The sequence below is a fragment of the Microcebus murinus genome, chromosome 32 (genome assembly GCF_040939455.1).
Source record: "Microcebus murinus isolate Inina chromosome 32, M.murinus_Inina_mat1.0, whole genome shotgun sequence".
NCBI classification, from domain to species: domain Eukaryota; kingdom Metazoa; phylum Chordata; class Mammalia; order Primates; family Cheirogaleidae; genus Microcebus; species Microcebus murinus.
Genome location: NC_134135.1, coordinates 4,493,490 through 4,520,412, shown reverse-complemented (window position 1 = coordinate 4,520,412; position 26,923 = coordinate 4,493,490). Strand labels below are relative to the sequence as shown.

General features: G+C 43.0%; 2 pseudogenes; one reads left to right on the top strand and one right to left on the bottom strand.

Moving 5' to 3' along the window:
- On the bottom strand, positions 1-24,757 carry LOC142865764 (ADP-ribosylation factor-like protein 5A pseudogene; annotated as a pseudogene).
- On the top strand, positions 2,921-3,403 carry LOC142865765 (AP-1 complex subunit sigma-2 pseudogene; annotated as a pseudogene).
- Positions 24,758-26,923: the final 2,166 nt, after the last annotated feature.

Here is a 26,923-nt window from a genome sequence, read left to right as displayed (position 1 = left end):
ATATGAAAAGAATTCTTTACCTCACACAAAAGAGAAGAGAGTTTTAAGGATTGATTCATTTGAAATGAGCATTCTCACAGATCCACATTAATGTATTTTTTGAGCTAGTTATGTGTCTGTAATTGTGGTTTTTTTTTTCAAGCTTTTTCCTTTTCCTTTTTTTTTTTTAAGAGCAGCTCAATGATTTGGGGGGTTGGTTAATACAATACAGAGAACATAAGGGAAGAGTACAAAATGGCACTTAACACCAATGCCAGTACTTATCTCATTATGGTTATAACTAAGGATATTATTATTTTTTGTATTTGCTTTTCTTTAGAACATAAATCAAAGCCATTAACTTGAACGTGAGGTATATACACAATACATACACAACCTTATACAAAATACTTTTCATAAGTAACATTACATTTTAAAATATTGGAAACTGAATATCTGTGCTGATTTGTATTTTGACTTAATGGAACAAGAGAACATTCAACTAGGGAGGGTTATACTGATAATAAAGCTCTTAGTTCAAAATGTCTTCCTCTCCCTTTTACTTACCATTGGCTACACAATGTCCTGAGAGGATTCATTATGAGAAAAATTTCAATCACAGCTTTAATAACTTACTTTGGAAGGAACTAACGAGAAAGCAAATTGGAAGGTGAGACTTCATCTTTGATTTCAAATAAGTGGTCTTAATTTTTCTTCTTATAGAAAAAGTTTAAATCAGTTTATTATAAATATATCTAAACCATTAATTTTTGCAGCTTTCAGGTAAAGTCCAGCACTTCGTTTATACAAAGTCTATGAGAAGAGGTCAGTAGAGATCATCTAATTTTTTTTTTTTTTTAAAGTTTTACTTTATTTATTTATTTATTTATTTATTTTTTTTTTTTATTTTGGCATATTATGGGGGTACAGATTTTAAGGTTTCACTAAATGCCCATTCCCCCCCTCCCCCCAAAAGTCTGAGTCTCCATCATGACCATCCCCCAGGAGATCATCTAATTTTAAGTCGTGACATAATCCATTCAAGTCCTTGGCACAATCCTTCGCCAGTAAGAGCACAGCATGCCTGGATATGCCACTGGTGATCTTTGATAGAAGTTAGCTTCAAAAACTGGGAGATTTCTGCTACAGTCATACATTCTTTAACATCTTGTTTATTAGCAAAAATCAGCAACCCAACTTTCCTTAGGTCCTCATGTGCTAACATTTTATAGAGTTCTTCTCTAGTTACAGAAATCCTTTCTCTGTCTGTACTGTCCACAACAACTATTACAAACTCCGTGTTAGTATAGTAAGTGTCCAGGAAGAACGAAGAGATTCTTGGCCACCAATATCCCACATTAGGAAACGTGTATTATTAACCACTATCTCTTCTACATTACTTCCTATCGTGGGGGATGTATGCACAACTTCATTCATAGAAAATTGGTAAAGTATAGTAGTTTTCCCTGCATTATCCAGCCCAACAATGATAACTTTGTGCTCCTGGTGACTGAACAGTCTCCATATCCTGGTGAAGAGAATTCCCATTCTGGGGCAGCGGACGCCCCTCCAGCCGCCCGGGCCGCCTGGCCTCCCCGGCTCAGGCTGAGGGGGAGGAGAGAGACGCGCCGGAGCCTCCGCCTCTGCTGCTACTCCCGCGCTGGCGCCGGCCGCTTCCAGGGAACCCGAGGGAGGCGAAGCCCGGGCCGCCCTGCCGCGCGCGAGGCCCCGCCGCCGCAGCACTCGCCGGGCTCGCGGGCATCGCCCCGCGTTGTCTGCAATGAGCCTCGCGGGCCACCGTCCTCCCCAGCTCTTCTCGGCGGCGGCGGTGGCCTGTGATTGGGTTTTATTATAATTTTCCACAAGATATTATGATATTCTCTAAATTAGTGTGGATTTCTCATTTTTGTGGACATTAGAAAAACAAAAATATGAAAAGTTAACACAGGCGTGTCTCTTCATCTCCATAGAGGTGTTAGACATTCTGTTTGAAACACAAACAACATTCAGTATCTCTCTGAACTGGAATATCAGTGGTATGTTCCAGACGACTGTGTCCACAGCGGCTTTAAAGAAAGATCAGGGCCGGGCGCGTGGCTCACGCCTGTAATCCTAGCTCTCTGGGAGGCCGAGGCAGGCGGATTGCTCGAGGTCAGGAGTTCAAAACCAGCCTGAGCAAGAGGGAGACCCTGTCTCTACTATAAATAGAAAGAAATTAATTGGCCAACTAATATACAGAAAAAATGAGCTGGGCATGGTGGCGCATGCCTGTAGTCCCAGCTACTCGGGAGGCCGAGGCAGAAGGATTGCTTGAGCCCAGAAGTTTGAGGTTGCTGTGAGCTAGGCTGACGCCAGGGCACTCACTCTAGCCTGGGCAACAAAGCGAGACTCTGTCTCAAAAAAAAAAAAAGAAAGATCAGAATCTAAAAACTGATGATGGCAACAACAGCCATGCCAGAATTTTTTTGAACACTTAAAATATGCTAGGAATTATTCTAAATGCTTTATATGTACTACCTGCTGCAACAACAGCCCATGAGAGAAAGAAAGATCTGTTCCCATCTAAATGAACAGGCAACTGTGTCTCAGTCACTCCATGAAACTGGCATCAGGTCTAAGGGCTAAAAATTCCAGAGTAAGCACCAGATTCTAGTTGTCAAGATACCAGATTCCAGTTGTCAAGATACTAGATTCCGGTTGTCAAGATATAACAATCAAACCAAAAGGATCAAACAGGCTGGGTGTGGTGGCTCACGCATGTAATCCTAGCTCTCTGGGAGGTCGAGGCGGGAGGATCACTCAAGGTCAGGAGTTCAAAACCAGCCTGAGCAAGAGCGAGACCCAGTTTCTACTAAAAATAAAAACAAATAAATTGGCCAACTAAAAATATATAGGTCTCAGCCGCCGCCACCGGCCAAGCCCCACCGCTCCCGCGGCCGCCATGCAGTTTATGTTGCTTTTTAGTCGTCAGGGAAAGCTTTGATTGCAGAAATGGTATGCCCCGCCATCACACAAAGAGAAGAAAAAGATTACAAGAGAAATTGTTCAAACCGTTTTAGCACAGAAACCGAAAATATGCAGCTTCCTTGAGTGGCGCGATCTGAAGATTGTTTACAAGAGATATGCTAGTCTGTATTTTTGCTGTGCTACTGAGGATCAGGACAATGAACTAATTACCCTGGAAATAATTCATCGTTATGTGGAATTACTTGACAAGTATTTTGGCAGTGTGTGTGAACTTGATATCATCTTTAATTTTGAGAAGGCTTATTTTATTTTAGATGAGTTTCTTTTGGGAGGGGAAGTTCAGGAAACATCCAAGAAAAATGTCCTTAAAGCAATTGAGCAGGCCAACCTACTGCAGGAGAAAACAGAGAATATGCATCATAGCAAGAGTTTCATTGGGTGTAAGAAAGCGTACTAGAATACGTGCTAGAGTACAGACATGCATCAAAATGTAGTAGGATATATGAATTCAGTTTGTAATATTATTTTGTCAAGTTTGTTATTTATGTTTTAGCATTACCTGAAAAGTCCATAATTACATTAAATCCCAAGGGATCATCCCAGTTACTTCATTAAATTGATGTTTTCATAGGGAATTTTGCTCCAACAATGATCCATCATCGGGGCTTATAATTTGTTTTTTACATACAATATTGAAATATGTTCAGAGGTTCGTTGACAAAAAAGTACTCATTAAATACTGTGAATTGCTAATACCATTGATAAAGAAGTAGAATTTTCCTATGAAAATGAGAGCTTCTGTAAGAGAATGAAGCATTTGGGAGTTTAATTTATTATTAATAGCATTATTTTAACTTCTTCATTCCACTATAATTTATTCTGAGAAGGGAAGAAAAAGGGCAACTGTCTCTTTTAAAATGTTTGGGAATTACTGAAAGGGTACTCACCCTAACAGTTATCTGAGGATTAAAATTTAATTGACTTTTTTCCTCAGATACTTTTGTATTTAATGGTTGTATAAGTTTAGCGATCTATTAGATTTGGGGGGTTTTTTTTGGAACAGTTTATGTGATTTTTTAGCTCAAAATTTAAAAGTTGCAACTTGAATAAATATTAAAATGAGAATACTTTTAAAACACTCAAATAAGCAGTTTTAAACTTTTGGAGTCACAAACCTTCTGGTTTGAGGGTTATAATTCCTTTGAGAGTCTCAAGGGTGACAAGCCCTCTCCGCAGGAAAATTTATACGTAATTTTGCCTCAGATTTCAGGGAATTCTTGGAGACCATAGAAGTATATCTGTAGACACTCTAGGGTCACCTTACCAACCTCACCTCAGGTTACATTTTCTTCCTTGTTGATATGAGAAACATCTTGTTAGATATATTTGTAGGCATAGACATTTAACAAATCTGTTTGGAGAGTTCTTTAAAATCTATGTTGAGGATTTTACAAAAAGTAATATCCTTAGTCTCAAAGTCACACTCTTTGGATTTTTGGTTTTTGTAGCTCTAAGTGAACAGTTAAAAACTTTCATTGCTACTCAAAGTACCACATGGGTGACTACTTCCACTTTTTCTCTAGCATCTCTATTTCATGTAATAAAATCCTGATGAATGTAATATTCATCAGGTGGAAGGGAATATTCTAATTGAATTTTCAGTTAACTCAATACTGACCAGATAACTTACACTGAAAATCTTTTTAGAATGTTTTTAGTAAATACAGTGTTTCAGGATTTTGTAGGATTTTTGGAGGACTTGGGTCATCATTTTGTTGACCCTCATATACAGGAAAGTTATAAAAGATGAATCTCAACTCCTGGGCATTGTCTAGAAGTAAAATATTCAGTTATAAACCAAAGAACAAAAGCAAACAAAACCTTAAGCTTTATGTAACTTTAGGTACTGTGAACTAAATGTCCTAGAAATTTGATTGTATCTATGTCAGCTTGTACACTGTGTGTAAGAATATATGTATTTCTTTTGTAGCCACATCATGAATATTTTAATGTCCCTGTGTACTAAATGACTACTCATCAAGTATGCAGAATTTCACAGAGGAAATAGAGTGCTGATATGCATATGAAAGAAAATGTCCTCAGCTTGGTGACCGATTATCTTGTATGATAATAACAGAATATTTCAGAACCAGTAAAAAAAAAAAAAATTATATATATATAAATTAGCCGGGCATGGTGGCGCATGCCTGTAGTTCCAGCTACTCAGGAGGCTGAGGCAGGAGGATCGCTTGAGCCCAGGAGTTTGAGGTTGCTGTGAGCTAGGCAGACGCCATGGCACTCTAGCCCGGGCAACAGAGTGAGACTCTGTCTCAAACAAACAAACAAAAAAGGAAATTGACAGAGAATTATCTCACTGAGAAAAGTTGAAACCAGTTGAAGGACAAAAACATGCAACTGCATAAAAAGGTCAGGTATATACATGTATGCTGGTAATATGTTACTATTCCTACTATCAATGAACTAACATTACAGTGTAGCATAATTTTAAGGTCATGGAAAATACGTAAAACTGCAATTAAAAATAATAAATATATTTTCTGATTATTATCATGAGCTATAAAACAAATCAATATCAGATATTCTCCCAAATAAATTTTCAGGATTCATTTGGGGCAAAAAAAAAAAATTCCTATGAAATGATAATGTGCCTTTGATAAGAACCACAGGCTTGCTCATGCATGCCTGCCTTCACACACATCACACATACACACCTATACATGTATGTGTATACTGATACATATCCACCATATATGTATACTGATACATATATGTGTATACTGATACATGTCCATAGGACATGTCTCTGTGGAAAGAAGGTCCTCTGCTGCCCACTGCACTAGGAGGTTTCAGGGAAAATAAACTCCTAAAGGAAGACAAACTAGTGAGTCTATGACCCCTTTCACCAGAACTCGCTCCCCTCCTGGTGAAGCCCACACTCACGCCGCAGCAGGGGGGAGCTGGGCTGGGCGGAGCTCCCCTCCAGGGCACAGACCCACCCTGACCAAACCTGATGCAGAGCACAGCCCCCCTCACCCCTCCGTGGATCACAGACAGATCTCAGCCCTCAGCAACGGAGATACCATATGTTAAGTACTAAATGCTAGACAAAGATTAGTGTGGAATCCCTTTTTTGACAGGGATATGTTCCAAGAGCCACAGACCATATCTGAATCCGCAGTTAGTACTGAACCTTATGTACTATGTATGCTGAATATCAATACAATATTAAAAAGAAAAAAATAGATGGTTTGCTAAATGACACATAAACCTATTATGACATTATTACTTGTAAACATAGGATCTTTTTTTTTTTTTGAGACAGAGTCTCGCTTTGTTGCCCAGGCTAGAGTGAGTGCCGTGGCAGCAAACTCAAACTCCTGGGCTCAAGCAATCCTCCTGCCTCAGCCTCCCCAGTAACTGGGACTACAGCCATGCGCCACCATGCCCAGCTAATTTTTTCTATATATATCAGCTGGCCAATTAATTTCTTTCTATTTATACTAGAGACGGGGTCTCGCTCTTGCTCAGGCTGGTTTTGAACTCCTGACCTCGAGCAATCCGCCCGCCTCGGCCTCCCAGAGAGCTAGGATTACAGGCGTGAGCCACCGTGCCCGGCCTAAACATAGGATCTTGAGCTATAAAATATCACAAGAAAACATTTACTGATGAACTTTTGCCAGCCAGGCATGGCGGCTCACACCTGTAATCCCAACACTTTAAGAAGCTGAAATAGAGGGTCGCTTGAGGCCAGGAGTTTGACACCAGCCTGGGCAACACAGTGAGACCCCATCTCTACAAAAAAAAAAAAAAAAAAAAGGCCAGGCGCGGTGGCTCACGCTTGTAATCCTAGCACTCTGGGAGGCCGAGGCGGGCGGATTGCTCAAGGTCAGGAGTTCAAAACCAGCCTGAGCGAGACCCCGTCTCTACTATAAAAAATAGAAAGAAATTAATTGGCCAACTAATATATATATATAAAAATTAGCCGGGCATGGTGGCACGTGCCTGTAGTCCCAGCTACTTGGGAGGCTGAGGCAGTAGGACTGCTTAAGCCCAGGAGTTTGAGGTTGCTGTGAGCTAGGCTGACGCCACAGCACTCACTCTAGCCTGAGCAACAAAGCGAGACTCTGTCTCAAAAAAAAAAAAAAAAAATTAGCCAGGCCTGGTGGTATGTGCCTGTAGTCACAGCTATTTGGGAGTCTAAAGTGAGAGGCTCATTTGAACCCAGAAAATGGAGGTTGGGGGCCAGAAGAAGGCGTAATCTTAGGGGAGAAAAAAAAGAAAGATTCCCTGCAGGAACACCACAGTTTGCAAAATCCATATACTCAGAATGGCTGAATGAATCTCCTACTATCAAACATCTATGTTGACTTCTTATTTTAACATAGATGATGGAATAAAACAATCTCTCTCACAGATGTCTCTCTGTAATACTTCATTCTATTTCTAGTCATTAAAAATTTGGCATCAGAAACACAGTGATTCACTTGTTTAACTTCAAATGCAGTATAAAATCAGGCAGAAAAAAATCTCCCCATATAGGTCTCCTTTTCCAGAATTTAGCAGAAATCAGTGCATGTTAACCTGAGACGTCCACGTGCAGTGTCTCTAATCCTGGTCTACAGAGAGCTGACAATACATCCAGACATGGCTCTAAACAGTCCCTGCTGCCCAAGAGCAGTGATGCCACAGGGCCACACCTGTCTCCAATCCACGTCTGGGTGCAGAGCCCTTCCCTGGACCATGTCCAGTGGAGCCTCTTTCCAAGGTCATGTCACTGGGTTACCAGGAGATAGAATCAAAGTGGAGATGAGAAGAACTCACCGAAGACACGGGAGAGTGGGAGCAAACATGTCAGACAGGACACCTCAGAGTCGGAGAAGACCAGCAACTCCAATGCCCGGCATTTTCTGGAATGAAAAGGAGACTCACAACTTCCACTTAGAACATCAGTTTACCTGAGTAAGATCCATCCCTGACTTATTTCCTTTCCTCCTCCTCCTCTTCTGGGTTTCTTCCTCACCCAGCATGAGTCTTCAGAAGTCAATCCTGAACATCAAAAATATGTTGTTCAATATTGAGAATCAACATACTCCCTTTCATGCCACCATTACATGAAGAAGAAAGACTTCCATGTAAAAGACAGTCCTCTGCTGTTCATAACACTAGATGAGATGTAGGGACAATAAACTTCTACAGGATGAGAAACAAGTATGTTTTAGACCTGTTTCATCTGAGTTCACCCCCTTCCTGGTGAAGCCCACACACACACACACACACACACACACACACACTCACACTCACACTGCAGCAGTGGGGAGCTGGGCTGGACTGAGACTCCCTCAAGGGCACAGACCCACCCTGAAAAAACCCAATGCATAGCACAGCCCCCCTCACCCCTCCACTGATCATAGACTGAGCTCAGCCCTCAGAAATCAAAGGCAGAACCTTGATACTCCACCCTGAAGACAAAATAATATCAACTCTAAATATTACTGAGCATGGGCCCAACCTGTCTATGTGAGTGGGAATCTCTGGTCAGAGGGCACCAGAGATGTATTTGCAAAAACCCTCCACTCAGAGTGGAAGTCCAGCACACCTTCCACCTCCTATTCCCTCGGGCACATCTTGTTACCAGTATCTAGACCTTGGAAAGTGGAAGAGGAGAAAGGAACATGCAGAGCAGCCAATATGGACCAGAGTTAAGGGTGTGAGTGTAGCTGGAATGTTACACGGAGGTTAGATAACAGAAGGCCCCACCTAGAACAGGGTATCAGAACAAAGACCTGGGGAACAAAAGATACTTGTTACCTACAGCTGAGGAGCCAGAGAGTTCTAGAAGACAGACAGCCCATGTGGAAGCCCTGAGGCAGGAGCCACCTTGGCCCCAGGAAAAGGGAAGAGGCCTGTGCGCTGGAGCAGAGCGAGGACACAAGCAGGAGATGAGGCCAGAGAGGTCCTGGGGGAGCAGAGCAGGGAGGGCCAGGTCTGCACACGTTTCTCTCCCACACCTCAAGAGAAGTTTGGAAATGATGCACTTCCTCACCCTTTAGGTAAACTTTAGGTAAACATGTAATTTTTTCTTTAGTTTATACATGAACACATTAAAAATATAATTTTATATATATTAAATATATGACAAGAAGTCCCGCAAAGCACCAGGAATTACAGGGCTACCCCCACCTGAAAGGTGAGGACTGCAGGGAAACTCATTTGGGGCAGTTCAGAAAGTCCCTTTTGGACATATGAAGGTGGAGACGCCTGTTGGACGGCCCAGCATAGACACGAGGACACAACAGGACACATGATTCCAGGCTTTGGGGGAGAGGTCTACAGAGAAAATGGAGACATGTTGGTGGGATTCAACCCGTAAAATGAAATGATAAAGAAACACGGTGGGTGTGGACAGAGACAGAAGAGGATCCAGGACTTAATGGTGAGACATGGCACCATTCAAGAAGACACCTCTCAGGAAACACCAGCAAAGAAAACAGGCCACACAGGAAGATGCTGACAAAAATTTAAAACACAGCAATTTTCAACATTTAGAAAGATGTCCTCCAAGCCAAGAACAAAGGGAAGGAAATGATCAGCTGTGCAACAAGCTGCAGACAGGAAAAGAAAGACGAAGACGGGAAATAAAAAATTGAATTTAGGCCGGGCGAGGTGGCTCACGCCTGTAATCCTAGCTCTCTGGGAGGCCGAGGCGGGCAGATTGCTCGAGGTCAGGAGTTCGAAACCAGCCTGAGCAAGAGCGAGACCCCGTCTCTACTATAAATAGAAAGAAATTAATTGGCCAACTAATATATATATATACACATATATATATATATATATATATATATATATATATATATATATATATAAAAAATTAGCCGGGCATGGTGGCGCATGCCTGTAGTCCCAGCTACTTGGGAGGCTGAGGCAGAAGGATTGCTTGAGCCCAGGAGATTGAGGTTGCTGTGAGCTAGGCTGACGCCATGACACTCACTCTAGCCTAGGCAACAAAGCGAGACTCTGTCTCAAAAAAAAACAAAAAAAACAAAAACAAAAATTGAATTTAGAAATGGGGAGGTCACTAGTGACTCTGAATAGACAGGATCAGTTGACAAGGTTGACCAGAAGGGGCAAATAAAGAACTGGAGGCAAGAACTAAAGACAGAGAACAGAAACAAGATTTTAGGGTTTGTGCTCTTAAATAGAACATAGAAGAGGGCTACTTACTATGGGGGGAAAATGTAGTTATCAGGGTACTTTTTGCCTGAATGATGAAAAAGTAGAAGGAAAACAAAGACTTTAGAGTATGTCAGTGCATGTGTTTTAAAGGATAATGCAACAATTAGGATACGCTGATGGAAAAAATTTCTTAGAAGGAAAATGGGTGATGCAGCATAGGAAGAATGTCATGCCATGCTGACACTATCAGTGGTGCACAATCACTGGGCCAGTGATAGCCAAGAGCAGGGACAGACCATTCCCAGTCACTACTTATTAGAGATCACAGGCCCTGAGACAGGGGCATGGAGCTGTTGTGAATGTCTTCCATTTATTGTTTGAGATAGGAAAACTCTACTCATATTCAATAAAGAATATTTCACCTTTAGTCACCAATGTGTGTGTGGTTTTTCCCACATTCACCAGGTTGCTGGGACACCCACAGTTGGATGGCATAGAATTTAACTCAATTTTGATGCTATAATATCTACCTGCCAATAGGGTCAGACTCTCCTGAAGGACTGAGTCCCAAAGACTGTTCCTCCCTTCACATGTAGACAAAAATAGTGGTTTCCAAAACCCTCTTCTAGGTTTTGATTAATTTGTGAGAATGGCCCCTGCTTCTGGCTGTTCATCTATATCCTTTGCATAATAATATCCTTCATAACAAATGAGGAAACCTAAATAAAATATTTCTCTGAGTTTGTGAACAGGTCTATTAAATTCATAAAAAGTGAGGAAAAGGAAACCCCCAATTTATAGTTTTTCCGTCACAAGTTCAGGTCCCGACTTGGGACCTCGGACTGGCATCTGATGCAGGGCAGTCTTGTGGCACTGAGCCCTAACGCTATGGAGCTGATCCCATCTCCATGGAGACGAGGTCAGAATGGAGTTAAACTACAAAACACAGGTGGCGTCTCATGAAGAATGGCTTATTAGTGAAGAGTAGTTCCCACACGTTTTGGTGACCAGAGGAGAAGTATTCTGCTTTGAGTGTTCACCAATATATTGATTGTAGGAACAGGAAAAACACTTTGGTTTCTCGCATGCACTGCCCTACACCCTACCCCATCCCAGGAAAAGGGAAGAGAGTGACCCATAGTTGAATGAGCCAACTCACTGCCACCTGGCAGAATAGGGACGGCAAACAGAAGCTAGCCCCGTGATGCCAAGAATTATAAAATGAACCAGCCCCACACACAGGAGTTTGGCGATTCTCAGCTTCATCTGTAAATTGTCAACAAATGTTAAGTTTATTAGATTATAAATAGAGAAATCAAAATGCACATCCCTCTGTTCATCATATCTAATCATCTCACCATTTATCTGGACCCAGGTCCCCTCTTTGTTCTGTACATAGTTCTCATTCCTGCCTTCTCTAAGCTTCTTTTTGCTCCACTCTGCTCATTTGTGCCCCTCTCCTCTTACTCATTTTTCCCCTCTTCCCTCTATTCCTTCTGTTACCCCCGATCTACTCCACTCTGGCTACTTGTTTCACCCCACTGCTCTTTCTCCCCAATCTTTGCATTTACCCAGTCTCCAAAGATTTCTGACTTTCTTCCCCATCTCTGCTTCCCCTCTGTTTTCCCTGTTAAAGTCCCCTTTCCCTGTTACACCTCCTAGTGCCCATTCTCTGGCATCCCCAGGTCACTAAGTTTTCCTCCTTGCTGTGGTTCCCTCTCTGCTCTCCTTGTCACCAGGTGCCCCCTCGGGCTGTCCCAGCACCTGGCTGCTCTGTCTGCCCTGGCTCCAAATCATCCATCTCCTCCCCTCCTCTCTGAGGTGCCTCCCACTTTGCTGCCCCTCTCCCTATTTTACTGTCCTTCATTTTCTTGGACATTAACCTTTTCTCTTAATTTCTCCTGTTCCTTTTCTCCACCTGCAACTTTTTCAATCCCTTCTTTCACTCTTACTGAGTCTTTGCAAATCCCTCCCCCATCCGCCAATGTATATCTGCTTATAGGTCTCCCTAATTCTTTTGTCTTTCTCAATTTTTCTATTTCCTCTCAGTTGCTCTGCGTCTCTCTCTCTGCACACATTCACAGGAAGGGGAGCGGAATAAGATGCCGACCTCGGGAAGAGCACATTTTCCAGTGGGAAGGAATTAGGTGCAGAAGAACACTGGATGTCACAAGGCAGGCCCAGGTCACCTCCCCCAACGCGGGATAAGGAAAAAGCGGTGACTACGAAGGTGAGGACTGGGGAGCAGAAGGGCCCGGCCCCACGCGGACAAGGACGGGATGGATTAGGGGAGGGGAGGGCCTGCAGAATCCCAGGGGCGGGGAGAGGTCCGGCCTCTCCCGACTGGGGCTGCGGCGCTGCCCTCCAGGGGCCGACGAGACGAGGCTTGTGGGAATGGAAGGGTCGAAACCCACATCGCAGGCGGAGACTTTACAAGGCGTGCGGCGAGTACAGGAGTCACCGACGGGTTTTAAATATAAGACCCCAAACTGGCCTAACCAGCTCTCCGCTTCTATAACCACGCTTGCTTTTAAAAAACCAAGACCCCACACCCCTTCTGTCCTTCCAGTAAGTAGCTGTTGCAAGTTCCCAGAACTGAGTGCAACCAGTTGTGCAAGACAAGACCAATAAAATTTCCCTACCCTAAACTCCCTAACCACCGGCGTGCGGTTTTAGCCTATAAAAAACCCCTAAGCTTGAGAGTCCGGGCGGCAGCTCCCCTAGCTCAATATGCTGGCCCCTGCGCTGCGCTAAAAATAAATCCTCCTGCTCTTTTACATCAAGCCTCTAGACTCTGAGTCTTTTTGGGCGGTCGTCTCTCTCCCAAACGGGCTATACATTTCTACGGCCCAACATTTTGGGGGCTCATCCGGGATAGGAGAGGCGACCCCTCTTAAAAAGACCGGTAGCACCAGGCTTGGAGGTAGGCAGACTCCAGAGTCATCCTTTATGTTTGTCTCTGTGTTGTATGTGATGTGTCAGTTTTAAAGTTTAAATTTAAAACGACAGGATACTAACTCCATAAAAAAAAAGTTCCTCTAGACCAAGATAGGGTTCTTGGCCAGAAAAACTGTCGCCCTAAAAGACGCTCCAGGGATTAGGGGTGACCAGGTGGCCTTGGTCGACTCCATTTGTTTGCCTGCAAGTCGTTGCAGGATTGGGCAAGATAACCCTAAGATAAAATATTGTCCTTTATCTATATTTTTGTGCAAAAGCAAGTGGCTTCAGTGTTTGTCTGCTGTCTGTGTTGTAGCTATTTTCTCTTTAATTCTCCTTTTTACTCATCCAAAAATTATGGGCCAAAAAAAGAGTACTCCTCTTTCCCTCACCCTGACACATTAAAAAAAAATATGAGACCGGGCCCACGACCTGTCCGTCATCATCCAAAAGGGCCCCTGACAGACGTTTTGTGCCTCTGAGTGGCCCTCCTTCGGTGTGGGGTGGCCCTCAGATAAAACTTTTAACCTTTCTGTTATTTCTGCAATAAAAAAAAAATCTTTACACCACACCCCCAAGGACACCCAAATCAAGGTCCCTATATCATTGTCTGGCAGGACCTCGCCCAAAACCCTCCTTCTTAGATAAAGATGCCGGTGCCTCAGCCTTCTCTCGCCCTAATGGCCCAGACGGCTCCATCAGATCCAGCTCAATAACCTCTACCCCTTCAATGAGGCTAAAGGTAGAGAGCGTCTCCGGGTCTACCGCCAGACTCTGATGGCCGGTCTCCATATGGCGGCACAAAAGCCAACCAATTTGGCCAAGGTAAAAAATGTTCGTCAGAGGCCAAAAAAGAGCCCGGCAACATACTTAAAAAGGATCATGGAGGCCTTCCAGCAGTACACCCCCATAGATCCCACTATAAAAGAGAGTAAGACAGCTGTTATAATGGCATTTGTCAATCAGGCGGCCCCCAACATTAGGCACAAGGTGCAAAAAATAGATAAATTGGGCAAAAAGACTCTACAAGGACCTGTTAAAAGTGGCAAAAAAGGTCTATAACAATAAAAAGACACCAAAAAAAAGGTTAAAAAATATCAGGATAAAAAATAAAAAATTCCAAGCTAAAAAAGCACAAAAAGCAAACAGAGGGACGAATAACACCGCCAGACAGAGTGTCTCTGCAGAAAAGACAGATTCTAGCAGAAATTAGAGGAAAGAAGCAAGAAGACGAGCATACAGTGGACAAGGGCCGGAAGGAGGGGTACCTGAGACCCCGGGAGACTCCACGGGAGGAGACTGCAGAGGAGAACTGGAGGCTGAGACCACCAGAGCAGCCTGGAGACCAGCGGCAAGGGTAGGTGGATTTGCTGTTTCCCCTCCCCTGCATTCGGGACTGCTGGTGGGCTCCCCAGTGGGTGGAGAGACCTGCGGACACCAGCCCAGAGACCGCCGCCGCCTGCCAACGGTGAGCCTGTAGCAGACGTGGCACCAGGTTCCCAACTTCCTCCGGGCACCTCCGTGTGCACAGACCCGAGCCGCGCGGCAGGCGCCATATTGCCTCCCCCTCCCCTCCGCCGACCCTACCCGCGACTGCCCAGAGAGACAATACAGCCACCAGCCAGAGGCACCTCCGGGGAACGGGACCTTCCTGTTTGGGACCCCGCCGCCCTCCCAGGCGCTGCCGGCACCGTGTTCCCAGGAAAAAGGTGCCGACTCAGAGGCTGAGAGACATAGACCCAGCTTGGGCTCCCTGTGGGTGACTTAGGACCAGAAATCCTCTCCCTGGTGGGAATACAGTTTGAACTCTGGGTCCCAGAGGTCGGACCTGCAGACCAGATCCCCTGCACCGAGGGCTAGCATTGCCCGGGGCACAGAAGGGTTATACGTGAACAGCCTACTGAGGTGTGTGTGCCTCCAGGGGCGGATCGGCGTCCTAGAGGGCAACCCTCCTCCCAGGAGGAGGCCGTGCGCCCAACCCAGGTGGCGCTCCTGTGCAGGGAACCTCCCCGCCGGCATCACAGTCCGGGGAGGCCTGGTGGCTTGTGGTCTACCCTGCTGGCAGAGGCTCAGGAGTAGCTGCGGAGTTGGGGAGGGTGGAAAGAAGCGAGGCCCGCTCCAGTCTCAGACACCCCCGCCCCCACACACAGACTTTCTGGCTGAGCGGGACCATTCCAGCCCCGCCCTGACACCTTTCCCTGGAAGCAGAAAACAGAACTTTGACCCCTGCTAACGGCCTGAGGGCAGGCTTACCCAACGAGCTCTGCCCAGAACAGAATGAGAGCTGATAACAGGACTCAAAATCAACACCATAGCCTGTTCCTCCAAGCAAACACCACCTACTGACAGGGACGGCATCTTGCACAGCCTTTCCACGGCACCCACTGACTCAATATACAGGGAGTGGTCCAATTTCACCCACAGGCACCACCTAACGCCTCAGAAACTAAACAAGGTGTGTGAATACCCAAACAATAACCTAAGGAAAGAAACAGCAACTGATCGACATGGGAAGAAATCAGCGAAAGAACTCAGGAAATATGAAGAACCAAACGGAAAACACACCCCCAAAGAGAAGCACCAGCCCCCTAGAAACGGACACCGACCTAAATCAGGCAACCAATATGACAGAAGAGGAATTTCGTATGTGGATCATAAGAACACTCACCCAGCTGCAACAACAACTCAATAACCAACACCAAGAAACCACAAAAAGTCTCCAGGATATGAGAAAAGAAATAGACACATTGAAGAAAAGTGTAACCGAATTCCTGGAAATGAAGAATCAATTCAAGGAACTACAAAATACAGTGGAAAGTCTCAAGAACAGGGTAGATGAAACAGAAGAAAGAATCTCAGAGCTTGAAGATAACACCCTCCAATTAAATAAATCAGTCACAGAAATAGAGCAGAGAAACAAGAGAAAAGAGCAAAGCCTACAAGAGCTGTGGGATTATGTGAAAAAACCTAATGTGAGGGTCATAGGGTTACAAGAAGGGGAAGAAGACAACACTCAAGGGTTGGACAAGCTGTTTGAAGATATAATAGAGGAAAATTTCCCAGGCCTTGCTCAAAATCTTGATATACAAGTTCAAGAAGCTCAGAGGACGCCTGGGAGATTCAACGCAAACAGGAAGACGAGACAACATGCAGTCATCAGACTGACCAAAGTGTCAACTAAAGAGGCCCTTCTAAGAGCTGTAAGACAAAAGAAGCAAGTAACATACAAGGGAAAGCCAATTCGAATAACATCAGACTTCTCTAATGAGACTTTACAAGCAAGGAGAGACTGGGGCCCCATTCTGACTCTTTTGAAACAAAACAATGCCCAGCCTAGAATATTATTCCCTGCAAAACTAAGCTTTGTATATGAAGGAGAAATAAAAACATTCTCAGACAAGCAAAGTCTCAGAGAATTCACCAAGACAAGACCAGCCCTACAAGAAGTACTTAAAACAGCCTTATGGACGGAACATCATAATAATAACCCACGAATATAAAAACCACCAAAACCCAAAGATATTAAAGGCCAGATATTACAATGGCTCAAGACAGAAATCATAGCAATAACATCCAACCCAACAGAATGATCAGTAATCTACCTTACCTATCAGTTCTCTCAATAAATGTGAATGGCTTAAACTCTCCACTCAAGAGACATAGGCTGGCTGAATGGATAAGAAAATACAGGCCAAGTATATGCTGTCTTCAGGAAACACATCTAACCTGCAAGGATGCATATAGACTAAAAATAAAAGGGTGGAGATCAATATTCCAAGCAAATAGAAGCCAAAAGAAGGCTGGTGTGGCAGTTCTAATTTCAGACGATTTAGTTTTTAAACCAACAAAAGTAGTAAAAGACAAAGAGGGTCATTATATAATGGTGAAGGGCACAGTCCAACAAGAAGAGATAACAATTTTAAATATATATGCACCCAACTTAGGTGCACCCAGATTCATAAAGCAAACTTTACTGTAGCTACTCCATAATCGCCGGAGATCTCAACATTCCACTGACGGCACGAGACAGATCCTCCAAACAGAAAATTAATAAAGAAATAATGGACTTAAACAAAACTCTAGAACAATTGGGTCTGACAGACATCTACAGAAAATTCTACCCAAAATCCACTGAATATACATTCTTCTCATCAGCTCACGGGACATTCTCTAAGATTGACCATATCCTAGGACACAAAGAAAATCTCAAGAAATTTAAAAAAATAGAAATCATACCATGTACCTTCTCAGATCACAGTGGAATAAAACTAGAAATCAACCCTAACAGAAACACACATTTCTACACAAAAACGTGGAAATTAAACAACCTCCTACTAAATGATTACTTCGTAAATGAAGAAATCAAGACGGAAATAAAAAAGTTCTATGAAGAAAACGACAATGGAGAGACAAGTTATCAACTCCTCTGGGACACAGCTAAAGCAGTTCTGAGAGGAAAGTTTATCTCCATAAATGCCTATAACCAAAAGGCAAGAAGATCACAAATAGACAATCTAATGAAACGACTCAAAGAGCTGGAAAAAGAAGAACAGACCAACCCCAAACCCAGCAGAAGAAGGGAAATCAACAAGATCAAATCAGAACTAAACGAAATTGAAAACAGGAAAGCTATTCAGGAGATTAATAAAACAAAAAGTTGGTTCTTTGAAAAAATAAACAAAATTGACATGTCATTGGCTAAGCTAACGAAAAGCAGAAAAGAGAAATCTCTAATAAGCTCCATCAGGAATAAAAAAGGAGATATCACAACTGATCCCAAAGAGATACAAGATACAATTTATGAATACTACAAAAATCTTTATGCACACAAACTGGAAAATGTGGAGGAAATGGACAAATTTCTAGAAACACACAGCCTCCCTAGGCTCAACCAGGAAGAAATAGATTCCCTGAACAGACCAATCTCAACAGCTGAAATAGAAACAGCAATTAAAAATCTCCCTAAAAAGAAAAGTCATGGTCCAGATGGTTTCACACCTGAATTTTACCATACTTACAAAGAAGAACTAGTACCTATCTTGCAGAAACTATTCCACAACATCGAGAAGAATGGAAACCTCCCTGACACCTTTTATGAAGCGAATATTACTCTGATACCAAAACCAGGAAAGGATGCAACAAAAAAAGAAAACTATAGACCAATTACCCTAATGAACATAGATGCAAAAATTTTCAACAAAATCTTAGCTAACCGAATCCAGACACTTATCAAAAAAATAATCCACCACGACCAAGTGGGCTTCATCCCAGGGATGCAGGGATGGTTCAACATACGTAAATCTATAAATGCAATTCACCACATAAACAGAAGCAAAAACAAAGACCACATGATTCTTTCAATAGATGCAGAAAAAGCTTTTGACGAAATTCAACACCCTTTCATGATACGAACACTTAAGAAAATAGGCATAGAAGGGACATACCTAAAAATGATACAAGCCATATATGATAGACCCATAGCCAACATCATACTGAATGGGGAAAAATTGAAATCATTTCCACTTAGAACTGGAACCAGACAAGGCTGCCCACTATCTGCACTTCTACTGAACATAGTGCTGGAAGTCCTGGCTACAGCAATCAGACAGGAAAATGGAATCAAAGGTATCCAAATAGGGGCAGAAGAGATCAAACTTTCACTGTTTGCTGATGATATGATATTGTATCTAGAAAACCCCAAGGATTCAACCAAGAAACTCCTGGAACTGATCAATGAATTTAGTAAAGTCTCAGGATACAAAATCAATACACAGAAATCAGAGGCATTCATATACGCCAATAACAATCTAAATGAGAACCAAATCAAAGACTCAATTCCCTTCACAATAGCAACAAAGAAATTAAAGTACCTAGGAATTTACTTAACCAAGGACGTAAAAGACCTCTACAGGGAGAACTATGAAACACTGAGGAAGGAAATAGCAGAGGATGTAAACAGATGGAAATCCATACCATGCTCGTGGATTGGCAGACTCAATATCATCAAAATGTCTATACTACCCAAACCGATCTACAGATTCAATGCAATACCTATTAAAATCCCATCAGCATTCTTCACAGATATAGAAAAAATAATTTTACGCTTCGTATGGAACCAAAGAAGACCCCGAATATCAAGAGCAATTCTAGGCAACAAAAACAAAATGGGAGGCATTAATATGCCAGATATCAAACTATACTACAAAGCTGTAGTAATTAAAACAATATGGTATTGGCACAAAAACAGGAATATTGACCAGTGGAACAGATGTGAGAATCCTGATATAAAACCATCCTCATATAGCCATCTCTTCTTTGACAAAGCAGACAAAAACATACGCTGGGGAAAAGAATCCCTCTTCAATAAATGGTGCTGGGAAAACTGGATAGCCACCTATAGAAGGCTAAAACAGGACCCACACGTTCACCTCTCACAAAAACCAACTCACGCTGGATAACAGACTTAAACCTAAGATATGAAACTATTAGAACTCTAGAGGAAAAAGTTGGAAACACTCTCCTAGACATTGGCCTGGGCAAAGAGTTTATGAAGAAGTCCCCAAAGGCAATCACAGCAGCAACAAAAATAAATAAATGGGACATGATCAAACTACAAAGCTTCTGCACAGCCAAAGAAATAGTCATGAAAGTAAACAGACAACCTACAGAATGGGAGAAAATTTTTGCATCCTATGCATCCGATAAGGGACTGATAACTAGAATATACTTAGAACTCACGAAAATTATGAAGAAAAAATCAAATAACCCCATTAAAAAGTGGGCAAAGGACTTGAACAGAAATTTTTCTAAAGAAGACAGAAGAATGGCCAACAAACATATGAAGAAATGCTCAACATCTCTAATCATCAGGGAAATGCAAATCAAAACCACAATGAGATATCACTTAACCCCAGTGAGAATGGCCTTTATCAAAAAATCTCCAAACAATAAATGCTGGTGTGGATGCGGAGAGAGAGGAACACTCCTACACTGCTGGTGGGACTGCAAACTAGTTCAACCTCTGTGGAAAGCAATATGGAGATACCTTAAAGCGATACAAGTGAATCTACCATTTGATCCAGCAATCCCATTGCTGGGCATCTACCCAAATGATCCAGTGACACTCTACAAAAAAGACACCTGCACTCGAATGTTTATAGCAGCACAATTCATAATTGCAAGGCTGTGGAAACAGCCCAAGTGCCCATCAATCCAAGAATGGATTAATAAAATGTGGTATATGTATACCATGGAGTACTATTCAGCTCTAAGAAACAATGGTGATATAGCACATCTTATATTTTCCTGGTTAGAGCTGGAACCCATACTACTAAGTGAAGTATCCCAAGAATGGAAAAACAAGCACCAGATATATTCTCCAGCAAACTGGTATTAACTGAGTAGCACCTAAGTGGACACATAGGTGCTACAGTAATAGGGTATTGGGCAGGTGGGAGGGGGGAGGGGGGCGGGTATATACATACATAATGAGTGAGATGTGCACCATCTGGGGGATGGTCATGATGGAGACTCAGACTTTTGGGGGGAGGGGGGGATATGGGCATTTACTGAAACCTTAAAATCTGTACCCCCATAATATGCCAAAATAAAAAAAGGAAAAAAAAAAAAGCAAACAAAGAGATGGCTAAAATCCTGTTAGCCGTCACAAAAAAAAAAAAAAGATAGGGTCAAAAGATAAATAAAAGGCCCTGGCAAAAAAAGCTAGGCAAAAATCAATGTGCCAATTACAAAAAACATAGACATTGGGCCTAAAAGTGCCCCAAAAGAAAGGGGGGCAAAGACTTAGAGGTCCTAAAAAAGTCACAGTTACAAGACAGATAATAGACAAATAAAAAAGATGGGGTTTGGTCCCCCTCCCCAAACCTAAAATAACTTTGCAAGTGAAGAGGAACCCAGTCAGCTTCCTCATAGATACAGGAGCAAAACATTTAATACTAATAAAAGACACAAAAAAATTGTCCAGTAAGACCAGTTGGGTGCAGGGGGCAACAAGAGCCAAACTATATCAATAGACCATGTGGCAGAGATTAGATTTGGGTTCAAGATAAACTTGCCTACCCTATTCAACAAGGCCCTCCATAATGACCTTAAATTTTCAAAAAAGGCTCGACCTCTATATAAAAAATATAGGGCAAGACAAGCATAAAAATAGACTATACAAATAAAAAACGCTTTTCAGGCCCTGAGGGCAGCCATGCTAAAAGCCCCGGCCCTAGCACTCCCTGATCCTACAAAAGAGTTTCACCTGTTCATAGACAAAAAAAAAAAAAAAAAAAAATAGTCAAGAAAATACTCACACAGGCCCTGAGACCCTAAAAGAGACCGGTGGCATACTTGTCAAAAAAACTAGATCCGGTGGTGGTGGGGTGGCCAGTATATTTGCAAATTATCACGGCCAGGGCCCTGTTGGCTCACCCTAGGGCAGCGGCTACAGATCACCACCCCACACGCCATAGAGGGGGTTCTGAAGCAGCCACCAGGACGGTGGATCACAAATGCGAGGCTGACTCATTACCAAGGATTTTTGCTGGACACACCCCAAATCAAGTTCCGGGCCCCTGCCGCCTTAAATCCGGCTACGCTTCTACCAACCCCCAATGCAGCCACACCTAAACATGATTGCCTTGAGATCCTAGCCAAGACCCAGACGACCCATAGAGACTTAAAAGATCGCCCCCTTCCAGATAGCGACCTGACCTGGTTCACAGACAAAAGCAGTTTCATCCAAGACAGACACAGAGGCTGTTTTGCTGCCAAAGGCAGTGGCGGTAGTCCATACCCCAGGACACCAGAGCGGGGATTCCATAAAAGCACGGGGCAATCAGAGAGCAGACGCTAAAGCTAAAAAGGCTGCAAAAGACACTCCACAGCCAAACATCCTACACCTTAGCCTGCCACCCCCAGGCATGAGACGGTTGCCTCCTCTGCCAGACTATTCCAGTATAAATGAAGTCTGGGCCTCAGAGCAGCTACATAAAGATGGCTAGTTACAAGACAAAAGACATTGCCTAATAGTGCCAAAACTCTTAAGACACCACCTGTTAAAGCACCTGCATCAGACCACACATCCAAAAAAAAAAAAAAGATGCTGCAACTGCTAGACACTGCTCAACTAAGGTTCAAGTCACAAGGATGGGTTCCAGATAATATCGTCAAAAATTGCCGAGCCTGTCAGGTCATGCACCCGGGGAGGACCAGAGGGACCCACACAGGTACAAAAAAATGGGGGAGGCAGCCAAGACTATTTTAAAAAATAGATTTCACAGAGGTCAAGCCTAAAAAATACAAATACTGATATTTACTGGTCATAATAGATACATTTTCCAAATAGATAAAAGCCTTCCCTACAAAAAAAAAAACAGCTTTGACAATAGCTAAAAAAATATTTAAAAAAATAGTCCCCATATAGACTGCTAAAAGAGATAAGATCAAATAATAGACCTACATTTGTCAGTCAAGTTAGTCAAGGGCTGGCCCGGGCTATAGAGATAGATTAAAAATTACATTGTGCATATAATCCCCAGAGCTCTAAACAGATAAAGCAAATAAATAAAACAATAAAAAAAACCCTGACTAAATTGGCCCTAGAGACTGGCAAAGACTGGGTGACCCTCCTTCTCTTCGCCCTGTTCCGAGCCCAGAACACCCCTTATCACTTAAGTTTAACCCCTTTTAAAATCATGTACGGCACACCCCCTCCTATAGTTCCTAAAATGAGCCCTGAGGCTCTTCCAGGACATCCCAAAAAAGTGTTACAAGCGGTGCAGGCTCTGCAACATGTCCACAGTCAAGTATAGCCGGCCCTCCATGCTATCTACCAGCCTGAGGAGAAGGGTGCCAGACACCCGTTTCACCCACACCAGCCGGGGGACTGGGTGTGGGTGAAACGGCATAACAACAAAACCCTCGAGCCAAAATAAAAAGGCCCCTATCAAATTATTCTTGTTACCCCCACTGCTCTTAAGGTCAATAAAATAATAGTGACCTGGCTACACCACTCCCACGTGAGACCTGCTAATAAAAAAAAAAACACCAGGAGCGGTGCCAAGACCAGTAAAAAACAACTACAGACCCAAAAAATCCTCTAAAGACCAGACTGACCCGAGTGGCGGCGACAGCCCAGGACCGCTAACACAGACTTAGACTGGTGTTGTGGCATCTAAAGATTGACTGAGTGACAAACATAGACGGGTCACGGTGGGGGGGTTAGTTATTGTGTTTTGGAGATGTTATGTTTTTGGTCCAATATTTTTAAAATAAAGACCTACAGCTATACTTACCGCCCCAAACCCCCACCAACAACCTTACATGGGTCTAAAAATTACTATATAATGGTGTTAATATTCCCAAAAATAATATACCACACTAAAAAAAACAATATATAAGGGCATAATAGGGCAAAAAGTCACCAACCTAATTTTTTTTAAAAAAAAAGAGAGCCCTTCACAGCCATAACCCTAGTTACTCTTTTAGCTTAGAGACAATAAGAGCAAAAACTAGTATCTCTTCTCTGGCAATGCAGCAAAGAGGGTTTAATACTCTGAGGGCAGCTATTGATCCAAAATAATGCTCCAGAACCAGAGGGGGTTAGATCTAATATTCCTCCAATAAAAAAGACTATGTGCTGCCCTCAAAAAAAAACGTTGTTTCTATGCAGACCATACAGGAGTTGTTAAAAAATCTATAGCTAAGGTCAAAAAAGGGCCTGCCCGCCACAAACAAAAATATAAACGGCAAGCAGGTTGGTTTGAGTCTTAGTTTAACAGTTCCCCCTAGTTAACTACTTTACTCTCCACTTTGCTAGGGCCCCTGCTTATACTCATCTTGCTCCTAACCTTTAGGCCTTATATACTCAGCCAACTAGTGACATTTGTCCAAGAGCAGGTCGGCACAGCTCAATTAATGGTTCTACAACGACACTATCAACCTCTTGCCAGAGATAAAGGCCTATAGTTTCAAGATTAAAACTTTCCAAAAGAAAAAGGGGGGAATATAAGACCCCAAACTAGCCTAACCAGCTCTCCGCTTCTATAACCACGCTTGCTTTTAAAAAACCAAGACCCCACACCCCTTCCGCCCTTCCAGTAAGTAGCTGCTGCAAGTTCCCAGAACTGAGTGCAACCAGTTGTGCAAGACAAGACCCATAAAATTTCCCTACCCTAAACTCCCTAACCACCGGCGTGCGGTTTTAGCCTACAAAAAACCCCTAAGCTTGAGAGTCGAGGCGGCTCCCCTAGCTCAATATGCTGGCCCCTGCGCTGCGCTAAAAATAAACCCTCCCGCTCTTTTACATCAAGCCTCTAGACTCTGAGTCTTTTCGGGCGGCCGTCTCTCTCCCACACGGGCTGTACATTTCTACGGCCCAACGAAACAGGAAAACGGCGCGAAAGGACGTGTCTCCAGGGCCGTATGGCCGAAAGACGGGGACAGAACCAGCCTCCGAGCGATTTAACTCAGAGGGAAGCGACCCCGGACTCTCACCGGGACGTCTGCATTTACTCGGGCGTGAGGAGCGGTGCGAGGGTTTCAAGGCCCTGCGGCCGCCAGATCCCGGGCGCAGCAGCGCTGAGGAATCGCGAGGGTAGACGCAATCTAGACTGAGGAAAACTCACCCGCCACACCTCGGCCCCCGCTCCACGCGGTCCGCTTCCGGGTCTGCGGAGAGCTGCGCGCGCAGGAGAGGCCGGGACCGGGCGGGCGTGGGCGGGGCCCGAGGGTGGGCGGGGCCCGAGGGTGGGCGGGACCGGGCGGGCGTGGGCGGGGCCCGAGGGTGGGCGGGGCCCGCGGCGGGATCTGGGCGGGGCCTGAGCTTAGGTCCAGGCGCGTCTCTGTTTTCAGGGTTTAGGGGCGAGACCAACCGGTGAGGCTACGTAGTTTTCTTACACGTGCTACTCTGTTTTACACTTGAGATGAGTTTACCTCAAAAACCTTTGAGACAAACGTTGTTGACATCATAAGGACACACTGGTCTGAGAATCGGAATCTCTCTGGAAGGGTCATCAGTGGTTGGTGACTGGATCCAGGAAAGTCTCAGCAATTAAAATTAATTTTAGCAATTTAACTTAAAAGCCCTGGAACCGTCTGTGAAGGAGACGGTGAATTGCACCGTGAACTGCAAAACCCTGCCAGGGTGGAAGGCGCTTTTCACACTGACGCCCAACAGGATAGAAAAGAAATCCTTAACACTTCTATTCCCAATGACACCCGGGGGTGAGAGTTGTTGACCCTGTGCTCAGTTTCAGAAACTTTCATAGGGACGACACCTGGGACGTAGAGGGCGAATGCCACTGATAAGTTAGGTCACCAACTGTTGCTTTAAAGAAAGCAATAACTTTTTAAAAATAGATACAAATTACCTAGTTCTTTCTTACACCTGCTATTCTGTTTCACATTTGAGTTAACCTCAAATACCTTTGAGATAAACCTCGTTGACATCATAATATGCTTACTTCAATAATTTCTAAATCTAATGTAATTTCAAAGTCACTTTACATGCATACTGAAAGTAACTCGAAAACGTACATTTTGTTTAAAATTGTCATCCATTTTAGGTGTTTTCTCTTCCTCAATGTCCGTCAAGTGTAGGTAACAAAGACTGTTACATCATCTTCAGAAGACAATTGGATTTATTTTCATCTGAAGAATAATTTTGCAATAATTCTAAGGTTATTTGGTGGGTAAGTTGTGCTTTTTCATATGAACCCTGAAGAAAGTAAAATGAGATTATCAAATTTTAAATAACCTCATTTCTATCAGCGGTAGTTTTATGGAAATATTTATGCATTAACATGTATTAATATGTATGTTTTGCTCTCACATTTTTATTTTTGGAAGCTTCTATCCATTTTGAAGTGGTAATCAATTGAAATAGGATCATGTTTAGACATGAAAATTAGCATATTTAAAATATTAGCAAGTTAAAATGAGCAGAGTGTCCTGGCATGGCACACAGATGGATATAAGAAGACATGTCAGTATATCTTTTAAAGATGCAGCATCTGGGATAGCTTTGGAGATCTTTAGAAGACAGATTTCTCCATTATTCAATATTGCCAAGTAGCTATGTTGCCAAGAAACTACTGTTAGCCTGGACTTCTCTGATCAGAAGCAAGGAAATGAGTTGATTGTGAAGCATTTCATTAAACTCAACAGTAGTGAATAAACTGATTATAGCTGAATGTCAGTAATCCATTTTGAAAATGGGGAGTTTGTTGTTACTAAAATTTTCAAGGGATTCTTATAGGCATATTTATTCATGATAAATAAAAAACAAACATTAATCACAGAAAACAACCCTTAATCACAAAATTTTGACATATATCTCCCTGTAATATTATTATAAGACAGATGCAAATTATTAAGGATTACAAAAAATTTTTAGAGTAAGAACTACTTCCAACTATTGATTGTATATTATAGCCTGTGCCACAAAAGCAAGAGAATATATATATAGTATATATATATATATATATATATATACTAGATATATGTTACTATATATATGTATATATATAACAAGGAGGATATTCCAGAAACTACTTTTCCAAATGTCTGAGAGTCACACAGAAAAGAGCTTTTCTTTTATATGGAAGAAACAAAGCTAGAAAGCACCAGGTATGGGGCTAGGGATGAGCACCTGGCATGACCTACAGGTACTCTGGGAATGTTTTGCTTTAAGATCAGCCTACTCTAAGGAGGGAATCTTAAAGAGGAGAGGATGTTTCCAATTACGATGCTTAAGGGTGGTCCAAACTTCAGGTGACTGGGAGGAGTGAAACTTAAACTAAAGTTTGGTCAAGCTACCAGCACTGTTCCCATTGATCAG